General features: G+C 36.8%; 1 protein-coding gene across 2 annotated transcripts in view; it reads right to left on the bottom strand.

Annotated features, from left to right (window-relative positions):
• The window catches only part of EDIL3 (EGF like repeats and discoidin domains 3), a 430,500-nt gene that overhangs the window by 156,022 nt on the left and 255,997 nt on the right, over positions 1–18,481 (bottom strand). The gene's annotated exons all lie outside the window — the stretch shown is intronic.

Genomic DNA, 18,481 nt, shown 5'->3' on the forward strand with positions numbered 1-18,481 from the left:
ATGCCACTCTCTTCTTCCTTTGCTTTGAATGTGGCACCTGAACAGACATGTCCTTTCTGCACTGTGATTCTGCATTATGTACTGTTATCCTTTGCTGATCACGTTAACAAAAGTGTAATGTCCTTAAAAGGTCTCTCTCATATTTTATATTCCCATTAGTATGCCCCACAAATCATAATTCCTCAATAAATATCTGTTGATCCATTATTTCTTGACTAGCCTATATCTGAGGTTTGTATCAAAATCATTTTCATACTGACTTAGCATTTCCCACTTCTATAAATTTTTTAAGTTAAATTTTTATAACCACTGTCAGTCATGCTTCCACAAAAAGGGCAATGTGTAAATCTGTCAACATTTAAAATTATTATAATAATAACTTGTGATATGTTATAAGTAACAGGAAATATGTAGACAAATTATTTTTATAGAGTAAGCAAGTGAGCACTCAGACATTATATAGAGCAGTATAAATACCACTCAGTAAATCAAGATATTAAAATATTTACATTTCAAAATCCACAACTCTACCAATTGGGATCTTACACAGACATTTTAGCTTTCTTCTTTTATTTTTCTTTAAATATGCAACTTGGAAATTCAAGGTAAATTTCCTAATAAAAATTTTAAATACTAAGATTAAAGCATAATATACTCAAATAATATGTTCTCAGATACCAAAAGTGTTTAGATTTTAAGATTCGAAATGAAGGTAAATCAATCTAAAAATTATATATGTACTATATATCATATGCATTCGAATTTCTTATCTCCTAAAATTTCACCAGAAAGTACATTTATTGTGAATTCAGTTTTGAAAATTCAGAACAAGTAATATGATATAATAAAAAGTAATACCTAGTTTTCTTAATTTCATTAACGTTTCATATACTACATTCAACTTATTGCAAAATTAGATTTGTAAAATACGTATGATAATTCTATTATAAAATACACTATAACATACTAGAATTCCTGAAAATATGAAAGGAGCATACTGCTGTTATTAAATGTTAGTGTATGTAAGTCAACTTGATCAGTGATTGCTACCAAGCATATTTTAGATTTTAATTACTATTGAAGTCTAATGATTGTCAGTAATTAAATGTTTACATTCAGATTGAGATTGAAAATATGAAAGGAAGAACTTTGCCACTGGCGTATAATATTTTAAAAAGTTACAAAGATGTTTCTCACTGGTAACCATTTTTTCACTAAGTGTAAACATGTTTCTTTTTTCTATTCCAAGCTCAGATAATAAGTAGTTCTAAGCACATTACTTACTAACATTTCCCCAATGAATTTAAAACCTTTAAACACTTTTTATAAAAACAAAAATGTGTGGATAAGTAATCATCTTAATCAGTTGTTATTAGTAAAGATGACATTAATACAGCAAAAATTGCATCTCTGTGATTGACAGCTGATAAATCATTCACTTGATGTTAAATTTAAGTAGTAAGATCTTTTCTGAAGAATTGTCTTTAGAACTCTTTAGCACTTTATAAAGGTGCGCTATATCATTTTGAAGTCATTAAATTAAGAAGCCATTTGTTTTTAGAGTAGCAGTATTAGAAGCCAACGATAATAATCTGATTTCCACATTCCTAAAAAATTAACGTTGAAAACTCAAATGTTGAGTCTTTGGCCTCTTGCTTTGCTTTGCATTTCAAACTTCAAGATCTTTACAGATTTCATAAAATCACTAAGAAACTTTCATGATGCTCTTTGATTTTAAGCAACTGCAGGAGCCTGGCTTTTTAAGAAAATTGCCATTAAAAAGAGTTTCAAGGTTGCTTGTCCTTGATTTGTACAATGTTTGGATGGAAAAATGCAGCAGGCAGGGAGGCCATTTATTGTAGGCCCGTCAGTGGCATGGCAGAGTTAGAGAGCCAGCTTTGATTAATTAAACTGCTTAGCCTTAGAAAGAACTGTGTACCATTTAGTTGTTTACTTCTAAAGACCTTATGCTGAATTGGATATCTTCATTGAATTTTTAACCATTTTAAAAAAAATTAGACCTCAAACTACACTATTCAGTATGTCTACTTTGTCAGCACTCTTAACCTACCAACCTCCCCTTATTAGCTACTATATCAACAAACACAGTGGCTGTGAACTGTTGCATTATCATATAGGCCAAACACCAATGAGCAATTTAAAAAATATATTTGCAATTTTTTACTCAGCCATAAGGCTCCCAATCTTTGTCATGCCCTCAACAGTCATTCATTCAGATAAAATATAATTTAAAAAAATATATTGACATGTTATACTTATATAGGGCTTCACAGCTTACAAAATATTTTCACATGAGCTATCTCATTGTTATGATGTCAAACTGATGAATACTTCTTTTCTCAGTCCTCAATTCCACAATTTTTTTTTTTTAAATAAAGTTTTGTAACACTCACTTACATACTATACTTTATGTTGCTGATCACTAAAGCCCAGCAGAGGGAACATGACTCTGGGGGGTTCTTGACCAAAGCATGAGTCTGTGAGGTATCAGTTTAATTCCTTAAAAACTGAGTGGTCCTCAATTTTTCTCATTTTAAAAATTTAAAAATTGTGGTTATGGTGACCCCTAATTCACCAGCTGTGAGGTAAGGAAAGGTAAACAGTGCTTTGCCTTTATGTGGCTATAAATTGTGAATAATGAGCTTGGTTCTACAAGGCCACTTGCATTTCTCTCTTTAGAGATGAGGTGATCCTGGCCTTTTAGCTCCTGTGGAGCAGGCACCAGATCTTACACTGTTGCATCCTTAGATGCTCACAGTGGCTTGGCTTGTACACAAGAAGAGCTCAATAAATATGTGCTGAATATTGGTGGCTTTTTTCCCCCCCTAAACAGCAAACTAATAAGCAAATCCAACTCTTACACTTTATTTCACACTGGAAAGTTGTCACACACTAGCTTTCCTTCACTCATCATTTGGACCACAATCAAATGAATGCCATCATAATAAAGGGTTCAAAATCCAATTTCCTTTTGCCTGTGCCATCCACTTCCCCAATGTCCTATTAAATGCAACAATTATAAAAACTAATGAAGGAGTTGCAATTCAGAATGCAAATGATTATACACCTAAGACTAAGTGACCTTAAGCAGCAAACAATAAGATGCTTAAAAGAAAGATAATATGGAGATAGACACTGCTATCACTATCCATAAGTGAGGGAAGGATATGAAATAATACTTGAAAAACAATATTAGACAAGCATTCTGAAGTTTGAAAAATGCATCCATATATGTTTCCTCACATAATCAAAATAATATTTCAAGGAAAAATGATTATCACACCTATTTCATAAATGAGGAAACCTTTGAGGAGGGAAGTTAAACTCATAAAAGATGAGTCTAGAATTTAAGCCAAATGCTCTGTGCACAAACAGAAAATAATGTCAACTGATAGAGTGAAGAGTTCAGTAATTCTTTAAAAGTTGATTCTGAATTTCTTTTCCTTCTGCGTTTTTATATGGGGATGTGCGCATAAACATACTAGGATAGAAGATAGGAAAATTAACATGAAGGAAATGTGTAGAATATTACTAGTGGGACTCAGGATACGACAGAGCTTTCACAAATTGGGATACCTTAAAATAGTAGACAACAGTCTGTGGCACTGAGTCACAGAAGTAAATATTGAGGTGTTATGGTGGTCTGTGTCCCTTTACAGGTGTTAAAAAATTGACCTACTACCATTATTGGCCTCTATACTGCTTATCTAATATGGATAGGTTTATTCAGTCTTGACTAATTTATTGACCTCTTACTACATGCCCATCTATTCATCAATAGATCCATCCATCCATCCACTCTCCATTCATTAAATTCAGTTTTGGAAAATGCATATTCATTAAAGGCCTACTATATACCAAGCACTTTTCCAGGCAGTGGAGATACAGGGATGAACAAGGCAGAAAAAGTCTCAGCTCTCAGAGTTCATATTCTAGCGGAGAGACAAACTATACACAAACACTTAAATAAACAAGGAAATACCATGAAGTGATAAGTGAAAGAAAAAAAAAGGGTGAACCAGGTGGGAGTATGAGATGATCAGAGATGGCCTTTCTGAGAGGTGACATAAATCTGATCTCTGAGTGAGAAGCAGAAGTCAGCTACTGCACTAGATTTACTGTACTGGTTTTCTGAAGAGAACATTTTAATATAATAGAGCAGAGGCTGTGAGGTTGGATGCACAGGATTCCCTGGGAGAATGGGAGAGGGAATTATAAGCCAGCTTGGGCTTCAGGGAAAGACTTCCTGGAATAGAGTAGGGATTAACATAGTGAAGAAGAAAGGAAGGGCAGACAGAGAGATGGGAAACAGCCTGGTATGATTAGGGAAGTAGAGGCAGATCAGTATTACTAGACCAAGACGGGCTGGTCAGAGGATAGTCAATGATGGGATGAAGAAGCAGAGATAGTCTAGATTATTTTGCTGAGAAAAATTGATTCTATTAGTGATGGGGAGCTTTTGAAGGATTCTAACTATGGTGATATTGTCATTTAATATAAATGACTGAAGAGGGGCAAAACTATGGCCAAATAGCAAGCTACGACCATGGTCCAGGTAAAAAATGATGCAGGTCTGAAAGGGAAACGGAAAGAAGAGTTCAAAGCATACTTAGAAGTTAAAATTGAGCAGAGCTAGTGTTAATGAGATGTAGAATGGGAGAGAGAAATGGAGTATCTTCGAGGGTGACAGATAGTAAATAGCAGATAGCAGCTCCCAGTTAAGGGATTGGCCACGTCTCACAAATAACACCTTTGAATCTAATTCCTTCCTTAAAATTTTATCAAAAATTATTCTTCCTGGTGGATTGCATTTGAGGGGACCTGTTTTAGTCCCACCTGCTATTACCATGCAGAACCCTATGGGCTACATTCACATCAACCAGGCTGCAGGGACAGGATTGAAAATTGAAAATCTGCCTCTAAGCTGAGGCCACACCCAGAACTTCCTTGCCCCATGGTTTATCCATGTGTGTACATCTGCTGTCCCACAAAATGGGGAGCCCCTTTGTAGACAGGGATTATATCCCACATAGTATCCAGCAGCAAGCCTCATTCTTAGCAGAAAATTAATCTTAAAATAAATATAAAAGGTAAAGAAACTAAAAATTACAGCTAACATTGTAACATTTGTGTAATTTATTTTTAAATTAAAAAATTATTTCACTTAGTCTCTCAAGAGTACACAGATACTGAAGCCTTTAGAAGTTGTTTACATGCTGAGTGAAGAGGGAACGCATTTCTTCCATAAGGAAAAAAAAACAAACACAGACTGGCAGTCAAATGGGTTACTTCTCTTTCAACTAGTTGCCACAAAGTAACCAGGTATTTCTGAAATTGTCCACCATTACCCCTAGAGTGGGACCAGCGGCAATTTGATCACTGTCAAATATGGCAGTAGGACATGGTGGTCTACATTTCCTGACCATAAGAGCTGTGTTTATGTATCTCTGGTATTGTGCTTGCTTTTGTCAGAGTCAACAATAATCCTAAATTAATGAGTCCAATCAACAACGATTACCAAAGGCTTTTAGGTGTCATTTACATAATCAGTTAAATAACTGCTTTGCCTGAATTGTCTGAGTGGCCTGGAAATGCCTTTGACCGGAGGAGGCCCTGCTGTTCAGATGAACTGAGCAAGTGAGTGATGTCACCTGGAAGGCTGAGTAAGAGCAACTGGGCCAGCTGGGGCCAAGCCTCACATGCTCTCCCCAGAGCGGCTTCTCTGCCTTTGCCAAGTTCACGCGCAAATAAAATAGCTTCAAAGTGAAGTCCCTCTCACTCTGCAAATTCATTTTCTGGAGCGTGGCAAAGAATGGAGTCTGCACTTTATTGATCTTTCAGCTGACAAGGAAGCAGTGCCTCAAGATGTCTCACATCTTGTTCCTGAGTGTGCTGATTAAGCCTTTCAAATAAGGGAGATGCTCGGCTGAATCTGTAACAGGAATGTACTGCTTTCATTCGCTCTATCTCAGTATCCAGACATCTTCAGAATGAAAGGATTTCAAATTAAAGCCATGTAAGAAACAAATCTTTAAACATCTTCAGTCTTCTCTTTCTCTGGGCATCTCATCTTACAGGAGTGAGACCTCTGCTGTGCTTAGCATAGCACGATAATTGTGCTGAACACGAGCGCTGGCGAAAGAATTACTGATGACCTCCAATACTGCAGAAGCGAATGCTGATTCAAGCAGAAACTTCCCTCTGTGCCACTTGGACCATGGCCTTTCTTTTATTCCTAGTGTTTGCTCTACTTTGGAGTTGTCTTGATACTAGGTTCTAAATTGGTGAGGGAGAGATCAAGGTCACTATTCCTCACACTGCGCCTCAGAGGTTAACAGGAGCCCTGAAGATTTTTTGCTTGTGAGTCTTGTCACTTAAGCTCCCCCACTGCCCCACCACACACACACACACACACACACACACACACACACACACACTTGCTGATTTCTCTCAGGCTATCACTTTGCTGGTGTTGCGGACTGGTGTCAGAGGAAAGAGGACAAGGGATAGAACGACGATAGGAAGTATAAGAAAGGCTGATCTCAGGAATAGGGTTTGGATGCACTGGTTTGGTGGTAAGAGACCAGGGAGGTGGGAAGGAGCTCCCCGCACATGGTGTGAGAATGTGAAAGTGGACATGCACAGCACAGCCTTCCCTTCACTCACAAATCCCTGAAGAGCACCCTGGGGGTCAGCCAGCTGCTCCCCATTGCACTGGAAGTGATCACCTTAAAAGGACTGAGAGTGAAAATCCCATTTGGTGATGTTTGTTTCTCTCCACACTTAGAGAATGCTGCTTTGTGTCAAGACATAGTTTTCACATATGGCCACAGTAACGTTGCTTAGGGAAACCAGTAGCTGAAAAATCATCAAAATGATTTCCAAAACTTAGTTAAGCGTATTTGAAATTTACATAAAATGAAGGTGTAACTTGGAGAAAACTCTATTTCTTTGCATCAGATGGGCTGCTTACACTTGATAAATGCTAATTTTCTTCACAATCTTGAAGATTGATTCTGTGATACGTGGCCACTAAAGAATTTTCCCCATTCTATTAAGAACTGTATTATTTTCAATATCGAGAAGCTCAGAGGTGCCCGAGATAAATGATGAGGAACAACTATTTGTGCATATTTTTTCTCTCAGATAATAAACTTCTTAAAGGTAAAAACCATGCCTTTTGCATTATTTATGTTTCCAAAGCACTTAGCACAGTGACTTACAATTGGCAGTTCTCAATATTGTGGGTTAACATAAATTAAAACAAATCATTGTTGTTTTGGAATTACCTCTCTTCCTTTCTTGAAACTGAATTAATCTTCTGAATGTAGATATTATCACTCTAAGGATTCTATATACTGGGTGGGTGTTAAAATCAGAAATTCTTTCTTGGTATGCTGGAACACTTGAAATACATAAGAAGTAGTGCTTGGAGGTAGGGGAAGCATCTGGAATGAAAACCAGCCTTTCTAAAGTTACAAATTCAATTCTCAGCCATCTAGCTATTTTCCTGTAAAATGTGGTTATGTTTTTCTTCACACTGTATTATCTCAAGTCAATTATGATGTACTATCAGTTTAAATTAATTGTTTTAAATTCCAGAAAAAATTAAACTCATGAATAAGCTAAATTTGAATAGGAAACTGTCCACTAATATTTCCCCAATCTAATTTTTGAGCATATTGATGCAGAATGATAGTGTTACTTAAATAGCAGGGCCAATGGACTCTAGTATTCAAAGGCCAAAATTTGTATTGAGATAATTCACAAAGGTCAATCAAATCTAATATTATCATCCTGTCACAGCTAACAGCATTGCCATAGGACTATCAAAGAGCACATTTTAGTTTGTTTAAGATATATTCTTTCAAAAGAGAAAAGCATACAGGCTTTTCAAGCACTGAATGTACTTCTGCAGCCAGGCAAGATTTCAGTAACTTGTACTCAGGCTTCCACTTACACTACACAATTCATCTTCTACCAACTATGAAGATAACAACATGGTTTGATGAAACATTTGTCTGTAGAGTCAAAAGCCTGCAATTCAAAAACCTGCAGATGGATACCTATTCTTGCCTTCCGACAAAACATACATCTGCACAGGAAAGAGCTAAAAAGGGGCATAATGCCGAGGTAAATGCTAAAGGTGGGATGCAGTTGCTCCAAGAAACATGAGTCGAATAACCAAATGTAAATATCCAAACACTGCTATGCAGAAGACACTTTTCCACACCTATAAGCTATTTACATCTTTTAAGTGTCTTTGGTAAATGCATATAAGTACTGCAAGGTGTTGCCTCTGATGTTTTATTATAGCAATATGATTGGCACGTCAAACAGACTTTTATTTGAGAGATGAACACTGTCCCATATCCAGTTATCAGCTATCTGGTCATTTTTTTCCTGTACAATGCAGCTTTGCTTTTCTTCATGCTGGATGTTATCTCAGGTCAAGTATGAAGTCTCAGTGTTCCAGAGGTCAAAAGAAACTAAGCAAGAAGAGGATAAACAGGAAGCCATTGCAGATGGCAGGTACAGCATAATGAGCCCTCCCTAATGCTAGCATACTTTGGAAAGTTGGTGGAACAAAGGATGGAGGGCAAAATGGAGCCTGGAAGTACACAGTAGATGATTTGATTATTTGAATTCTAGAGATGTCTACATGTATATTCACTTTTAAAAATATAAAGAAGCGTTTGTCATAGAGAAAATAAATACACAATAATCATAGAGTCAGAGAACTGTTAGTGTTGGAAAAGGGAACTAAAAGTTCTCGCAAGTAATTTTTTTAAGTCTGCTCTCAACGTCACAACCTCAGCTCCATTATTTTCCCTCCTTCCAAACTAAATAAAAAAGTAAATCATTTGTCAGCATTTCCAGTAGAGAACTGAGACAGAAGATGAATTCTTGATGATAATGCATTTACTAATCGAACATTCCTAGAGAAGAAAGTATCACAAATGCTTTGCATATAGTATTTGCAATGATTTTGGTAGTTCTGAAAGGGAAAACCCAATGTAGAATTTTAAACAAAACAAATGTAAAGCTACAAAAACAAAGGACGCTTTATGAATTTTATAGAAACAGCATTCTAGGAGAATTTAATAGAGTAACAATTTTATTACAAATCTGTAGAAGCGAAGCCAGCTTTTCATATATTAAGTCTTACCTGAGATTCATATGAGATCTATTTTATAATGTAATGAATATAGGTAAGCCTATTAAAATAAGAAATTTAACTTTTGTTTCTTTTCAAAGTAATTTTATATAATAATGGTAGACCCTGATATTTTGTTATGTTCAGGTTAAATGTTCATTTTTGTTGGACAGTATTTGTAGAAAAACAACTAAAGTGTGTATCAGAGCTACCTAATAATGCACACATATATTTCAGAGAAGTAAGGTATTAAAAACCTTAAATCTGGATTTAAATCTTCAACTGCTGAAAAGAAGATAGAATATTAGCTATGTTCAACAAAATATTCATAATGAGATACATTGCTACTTTCTGGTATGTTCAAACAGAATATATTATTATTATGTAGTCTGACCTAATGATTAAATAAATAGGTATGCTTCTTATAAACTTATGTTAAGAATAGATGACAAGGAGGGACCTTCAAGATGGTGGAGGAGTAAGATGTGGAGATCACCTTCTTCCCCACAAATACAACAAAAATATATCTTCATGTGGAACAACTCCTACAGAACACCTACTGAATGCTGGCCTCAGACTTCCCAAAAGGCAAGAAACCCCCCACGTAGCTGGGTAGGGCAAAAGAAAAAAGGAAAAACAGAGACAAAAGAATAGGGATGGGACCTACACCTCTGGGAGGGAACTGTGAAGGAGGAAAAGCTTCCACACACTAGGAATCCCCTTCACTGGGGGGGGACAGGTGGCAGTGGGGGAGGAAGCTTTGGAGCCATGGAGGAGAGCGCAGCAATAGAGATGCAGAGGGCAAAGTAGAGAGATTCCTACACAGAGGATGGGTACCAACCAGCACTGACCAGCCTGAGAGGCTTGTCTGCAGGCTCGGGCTTCGGAGGTCAGATACCAGGGAGAGGACTGGGGTTGGCTGCGTGAACACAGCCTGAAGGGGGCTAGTGTGCCACAGATAGCCAGGAGGGAGTCTGGGAGAAAGTCTGGAACTGCCTAAGAGGCAAGAGACTGTTGTTTTGGAGTACGCGAGGAGAGGAGATGCAGAGCACTGCCTAAACAAGCTCCAGAGACGGGTGCGAGCCACGACTATCAGTGCGGACACCAGAGACAGGCATGAGATGCTAAGGCTGCTGCTGCCACCACCAAGAAGCCTGTGTGCGAGCACAGGTCACTATCCACACCTCCCCTCCCAGAAGCCTGTGCAGCCCAGGGACAACTTCCCCAGGAGAACACATGGTGCCCAGGCTGTTGCAACACCACGCTGACCTCTGCCGCTGCAGTCTCGCCTGGCATTCCGTACTCCACCCTCCCTCCAGCCTGAGTGAGCCAGAGCCCCCTAATCACCTGCTACTTGAATCCTGTCCTGTCTGAGTGAAGAACAGACGCCATCAGGCAACCTACATGATGAGGCAGGGCCAAATCCAAAACTGAACCCCAGGAAATGTGCGAACAAAGAAGAGAAAGGGAAATTTCTACCAGAAGCCTCAGGAGCAGCAGATTAAATCTCCACAATCAACTTGATGTACACTGTATCTGTGGCATAACTGAACAGACAACGAATCATCCCAAAACTGAGGTGGTGGACTTTGTTTTTTTTTTTTTTTTGAGGTGGTGGACTTTGGGAGCAACTGGAGACTTGGGGTTTGCTTTCTGCATCTAATTTGTTTCTGCTTTTATGTTTATTTTAGCATAGTATTTAGAGATTATTATCATTGGTAGATTTGTTTATTGATTTGGTTGCTCTCTTTTTTTTTTTAATATATATATTTTTTTCCTTCTCCTTTTGTGAGTGTGTATGGGTATGCTTCTTTGTGTGATTTTGTCTGTACAGCTTTGCTTTTACCATTTGTCCTAGAGTTCTGTCTGCCCGTTTTTTTGTTGCTTTTTTTTTTTTAGTTGTTATCATTGGTGGATTTGTTCCTTGGTTTGGTTGCTTTCTTCTTTCTTTCTTTCCTTTTTTATTATGTTTTTATATTTTTAATTTTAATAATATTTTTTCTTTCCCTTCCTGCCTTTCTTCCTTCCTTCCTTTCTTTTTTCCTTCTGAGCCAAGTGGCTGACAGGGTCTTGTTGCTCCAGCTGGGTGTCAGGCTTGAGCCTCTGAGATGTGAGAGCCGAGTTCAGGACACTCGTTCACCAGAGACCTCCCAGCCCAATGTAACATCAAAAGGCAAAAACTCTCCCAGAGATGTCCTTCTCAAAACTAAGACCCAGCTCCACTCAACAACCAGCAAGCTACAGTGCTGGACACCCCACGGCAAACAACTAGCAAGGCAGGAACACAACACCACCCATTAGCAGACAGGCTGCCTAAAATCATAATAAGTTCACAGACACCCCAAAACAAACCACCAGAGGCGGTCCTGTCCACCAGAAGGACAAGATCCAGCTTCATCCACCAGAATACAGACACCAATCCCCTCCACCAGAAAGCCTACACAACCCATTGAACCAACCCTACCCACTGGGGGAGACACCAAAAACAACAGGAACTACAAACATGCAGCCTGTGAAAAGGAGTCCCCAAACACAGTAAGTTAAGCAAAATGAGAAGACAGAGAAATACAAGCAGATGAAGGACCAAGGTAAAAACCCACCAGACCAAACAAATGAAGAGGAAATAGGCTGTCTACCTGAAAAAGAATCCAGAGTAATGATAGTAAAGATGATCCAAAATCTTGGAACTAGAATGGAGAAAATACAAGAAGCGTTTAACAAGGACCCAAAAGAACTAAAGTGCTAAAGAACTAAACAATGATGAATAACAAAATAAATGAAACTAAAATTTTTCTACAAGGAATCAATAGCAGAATAACTGAGGCAGAAGAACGGATAAGTGACCTGGAAGATAAAATAGTGGAAATAACTGCTGCAGAGCAGAATAAACAAAAAAGAATGAAAAGAATTGAGGACAGTCTCAGAGACTTCTGGGACACCATTAAACACACCAACATTTGAATTATAGGGGTCCCAGAAGAAGAACAGAAAAAAAGGGGCTGAGAAAATATTTGAGAAGATTAGAGTTGAAAACTTCCCTAACATGGGAAAGGAAATAGTCAATCAAGTCCAGGAAGCACAGAGAGTCCCACACAGGATAAACCCAAGGAGAAACAAGCCAAGACATATTAATCAAATTATCAAAAATTAAATACAAAGAAAAAAACATTAAAAGCAGCAAGGGAAAAGAAATAACATTCAAGGGAATTCCCATAAGGTTAACAGTTGATCTTTCAGCAGAAACTCTGCAAGCCAGAAGGGAATGGCAAGACATATTTCAAGGGATGAAAGGGAAAAAGCTACAACCAAGATTACTCTACCCAGCAAGGATCTCATTCAGATTTGACAGAGAAATTAAAACCTTTACAGACAAGCAAAAGTTAAGACAATTCAGCACCCCCAAACCAGCTTTACAACAAATGCTAAAGGAACTTCTCTAGGCAGGAAACACAAGGGAAGGAAAAGACCTACAATAACAAACCCAAGACAATTAAGAAATTGGTGATAGGAACATACATATCTATAACTAACTTAAATGTAAAAGGATTAAATGCTCCAGACAAAACACATAGACTGGCTGAATGGATACAAAAACAAGACCCATATATATGCTGTCTACAAGAGAGCCACTTCAGACCTAGGGACACATACAGATTGAAAGTGAGGGGACAGAAAAAGATATTCTACGCAAATGGAAATCAAAAGAAAGCTGGAGTAACAACTCTCATATCAGGCAAAATAGACTTTAAAACAAAGACTATTACAAGAGACAAAGAAGGGCACTACATAATGATCAAGGGATCAATCCAAGAAGAAGATATAACAATTGTAAACATTTATGCACCCAACACAGGAGCACCTCAATACATAAGGCAAATGCTAACAGCCATAAAAGGGGAAATTGACAGTAAGACAATCAGAGTCGGGGACTTGAACACCCCACTTTCATCAATGGACAGATCATCCAAAATGAAAATTAATAAGGAAACACAAGCTTTAAATGACACATTAAACAGGATGGACTTACTTGATATTTATAGGACATTCCATCCAAAAACGACAGAATACACTTTATTCTCAAGTGCTCATGGAACATTCTCCAGGATAGACCATATCTTGGGCCACAAATCAAGCACTGATAAATTTAAGAAAACTGAAATCATATCAAGTATCTTTCTGACCAGAATGCTATGAGACTAGATATCAATTACAGGAAAAAAATCTGTAAAAAATACAAACACATGGAGGCTAAACAATACACTACTACATAACCAAGAGATCACTGAGAAATCAAAGAGGAAATCAAAAAATACCTAGAAACAAATGACAATGAAAACACGATGACCCAGAACCTGTGGGATGCAGCAAAAGCAGTTCTAAGAGGGAAGTTTATAGCAATACAATCCTACCTCAAGAAACATCTCAAATAAACAACCTAACCTTATACCTAAAGCAATTAGAGAAAGAAGAACAAGAAAACCCAAAGTTAGCAGAAGGAAATAAATCATAAAGATCAGATCAGAAATAAATGAAAAAGAAATGCAGGAAACAATAGCAAAGATCAATAAAACTAAAAGCTGGTTATTTGACAAGATAAAGAGAATTCATACACCACTAGCCAGACTCATCAAGGAAAAAAGGGAGAAGACTCAAATCAATAGAATCCGAAATGAAAAAGGAGAAGTAACAACTGACAGTGCAGAAATACAAAGGATCATGAGAGACTACTACAAGCTGCTATATGCCAATAAAATGGACAACCTGGAAGAAATGGATAAATTCTAAGCAGATCACAACCTTCTGAGACTGAACCAGGAAGAAATAGAAAATATAAACAAACAGATCACAAGCACTGAAATTGAAACTGTGATTAAAAATATTCCAACAAACAAAAGCCCAGGACCAGATGAATTCACAGGCGAATTCTATCAAACATTTCGAGAAGAGTTAACACTATCCTTCTCAAATTCTTCCAAAATATAGCACAGGGAGGAACACTTCCAAACTCATTCTAAGGGGCCACCATCACGCTGATAGCAATACCAGACAGAGATGTCATATAAAAAGAAAACTATAGGCCAATATCACTGATGAGCATAGATGCAAAAATCCTCAAAAAAATACTAGCAAACAGAATCCAGCAGCACATTAAAAGGATCATACACCATGATCAAGTGGGGCTTATCCGAGGAATGCAAGGATTCTTCAGTATACCCAAATCAATCAGTGTGATACACCATATTAACAAATTGAAGGATAAAAACCATATGATCATCTCAATAGATGCAGAAAAAGTTTTAGACAAAATTCAACACCCATTTATGATAAAAACCCTGCAGAAAGTAGGCATAGAGGGAACTTACCTCGACATAATAAAGGCCATATATGACAATCCAATAGCCAACATCATTCTCAATGGTGAAAAACTGAAACCATTGCCACTAAGATCAGGAAAAATACAAAGTTGCCCACTCTCACCACTATTATTCAACATAGTTGTGGAAGTTTTAGTCATAGCGATCAAGAGTAGAAAAAGAAATAAATGTAATCCAAATTGAGAAAGAATAAATAAAACTGTCACTGTTTGCACATGATATGATAGTATACACAGAGAACCTAAAGATGCTACCAGAAAACTACTAGAGCTAATCAATGAATTTGGTAAAGTAGCAGGATACAAAATTAATGCACAGAAATCTCTTGCATTCCTATACACTAATGATTAAAAATCTGAAAGAAAAATTAAGGAAACACTCCCATTTATCATTGCAACAAAAAGAATAAAATACCTAGGAATAAACCTACCTAAGGAGACAAAAGACATGTACGCAGAAAACTATAAGACACTCATGAAAGAAATTAAAAATGATTCAAACAGATGGAGAGATATACCATGTTCTTGGATTGGAAGAATCAGCATTGTGAAAATGACAATACTACCCAAAACAATCTACAGATTCAATGCAATCCCTATCAAACTACCACTGGCATTTTTCACAGAACTAGAACAAAAATTTTCATAATTTGTATGGAAACACAAAAGACCCCATATAGCCAAAGCAATCTGGAGAATGAAAAATGGAGCTGGAGGAAACAGGCTCCCTGACTTCAGACCATACTACAAAGCTACAGTAATCAAGACAGTATGGTACTGGCACAAAAACAGAAGTATAGATCAATGGAACAGGATAGGAAGCCCAGAGATAAACCCATTCACATATGGTCACCTTATCTTTGATAAAGGGGACAAGAGTATACAATGGAGAAAAAAGAGCCTCTTCAATAAGTGGTGTTGGGAAACCTGACAGCTACATGTAAAAGAATGAAATTAGAACACTCCCTAACACCATACACAAAAATAAACTCAAAATGGATTAAAGACCTAAATGTAAGGCCAGACACTATAAAAATCTTAGAGGAAAACATAAGAAGAACACCCTTTGACATAAATCACAGCAAGATCCTTTTTGACCCACCTCCTAAAGTAATGGAAATAAAAACAGAAATAAACAAATGGGACATAATGAAACTTAAAACCTTTTGCACAGCAAAGGAAACCATAAACAAGATGAAAAGACTACCCTTAGAATGGGAGAAAATATTTGCAAACAAAGCAACTGACAAAGGATTAATCTCCAAAATATACAAGCAGCTCATGCAGCTCAATATCTAAAAAATAAAGAACCCAATCCAAAATGGGCAGATCTAAATAGACATCTCTCCAAAGAAGATATACAGATTGCCAACAAACACATGAAAGGATGCTCAACATCACTAACCATTAGAGAAATGCAAATCAAAACTACAATGAGATATCACCTCACAGCGGTCAGAATGGCTATGATAAAAAAAATCTAGAAACAATAAATGCTGGAGAGGGTGTGGAGAAAAGGGAACCCTCTTGCACTGTTGGTGGGAATGTAAATGGATACAGCCACTATGGAGAACTGTACAGAGTTTTCTTAAAAAACTAAAAACAGAATTACCATACGACCCAGCAATCCCACTACTGGGCATATACCCTGAGAAAACCATAATTCAAGAAGAGTCATGTACCACAATGTTCATTGCAGCTCTATTTACAATACCCAGGATATGGAAGCAACCTAAGTGTCCATCAACAGATGAATGGATAAAGAAGATGTGGCACATATATACAATGGAATATCACTCAGCCATAAAAAGAAACGAAATTGAGTTATTTGTAGTGAGGTGGATGGACCTAGAGACCGTCATACACAGTGAAGGTAAGTCAGAAAGAGAAAAAGAAATACTGTATGCTAACACATATATATGGAATCTAAAAAAAAAAAAAAAATGGTTGTGAAGAACCTAGGGGCAGGACAGGAATAAAAATACAGATGTAGAGAATGGAGTGAGGACACGGGGATGGGGAAGGATAAGCTGGGACAAAGTGACACAGTGGTATGGACATATATACAGCACCAAATATAAAATGGATAGCTAGTGGGAAGCAGCCACATGGCACAGGGAGATCAGCTCGCTGCTTTTTGCCCACCTTGTAGTGGTGGGATAGGGAGGGTGGGAGGGAGATGCAAGAGGGAGGAGATATGGGATATATGTATATGTATAGCTGATTCACTTTGTTATACAGCAGAAACTAACACACTGTTGTAAAGCAATTATACTCCAATAAAGATGTTAAAAAAATTAGATGACAAATATAAAGTTTTAAACTACAAATAATCCTATGACTGCCCATTAGGAAGTTTTACATTTTGAAAAAAATAGTCAAAACTAGAATTTCATGCTTTTTCTTAAGCTTTTAATTAAAAGAGAACTTCATGTGTCTCATACTTTGGAGTTATGTAAAATACTAGTTTCTCCAGAAGCTTTCATCTAATTCATGTTGGACAGCTCACCAGAAATCTGATAAAGGCCAATAAATCACAAACATAAAATAAAGCCCAGTCATTAACCCAAAATGGAGATGGAAGAATTATCATGATTTCTAAAAATTCCTGTGCAAATGAGGAAAATAGTGATTTACTTTTCTTAGGAATCCTTCACTTTAGTCTCATGCTTCAAAAAATTACTAAAGCAGTTATTTTGTACCTTAATGTCATTAGGATACAGCAAGATATGAATACTATTATTAATATACAAGAATGATAAATTACACAAAAATAAATAGAACCAGGGATATAAATTTTACCTACATTACTAATACATTTGTTGAACATTTTTTTCAATTACCCAAAACCTCTTTAGCTATAGAAAAAAGAAATGACTGTGTGAACTATAAATTGCTCAGGTTGGGGTTTACGATAATATGTTCTTGGCACCTCAGTACTTTCAAAAGTTATCTGCTCAGCTAAACCAAAACTGCAAAGATAAAAAGACAACAGAAACACTCATTTTATATTAATAGAATTAAAGGTCCACAATTTCATAGGATCATACAGTTTACAAATGTAAGTAATTTATCTGGGAAATAAGGTAACAACTAAGTGTAATATACTGGTGACTTGTGATGTATGTAAAGTGACTTATCAAGTCTTAGAGAATTTTCTGTTATATCAGTTCATCAAGACTGTTTTCATTGCAATTTTGGTTAAGGGCATGAACAAAAATGCAGTTCCAGGTACCTGTATTTTTAAAAACCTGGGTGATACCAATATATAGCAAAGTATGGAAACTGTGAGTTAATCATCTTTATTACCAGGAAAATAACACCCACCTTAGGTTTGTGTCATAGGTTAGAAACAATATATGGTAAGCACATAGTAAACCATATGGCAATCAATATGCCCTTAGTGAATGGTAGCTCTTCCACTGTAATTGTTATGGTTGTTATTTTATTGTTATAAAGCAAAAGTTAGAGTTAAAAATTATGGTGGGAGAGATTGACTTCCACTGTGACTACCTGAAGAATCCAAGATTGAAAAATATACTGCCAGTTCAGCCAGGTTTTACATGCATTTACTTCTTATTCAGGAAATAAAGAAGAGTAGAACATCTGCTCCCATTTCCCATACAAAATATTCTTTAATAAAAATACATACATAAGCACAATTATTAGTCATGAACATTTACTGAAAATGATTCAAAATGTCATGTCACTTGGCGTTGCCCTAATATTATATTCATCATCAGATAATTCTGTCCCCAAAGCATTCAAATTGTCAGATAAATCTCTGCCTGGGGGAAATATAAACGATAGCTTCTTATAATGAATGAACACGAAATGATTCCCCACAGTATAGTGCCAGATTCACTGGAAATAAAAATAACCAATTAAATAATCTCTTTTTAAAATAGGTCTGTGACTGGCAGGCACTT

Source organism: Globicephala melas, chromosome 3, assembly GCF_963455315.2.
Source record: "Globicephala melas chromosome 3, mGloMel1.2, whole genome shotgun sequence".
Lineage (NCBI taxonomy): Eukaryota > Metazoa > Chordata > Mammalia > Artiodactyla > Delphinidae > Globicephala > Globicephala melas.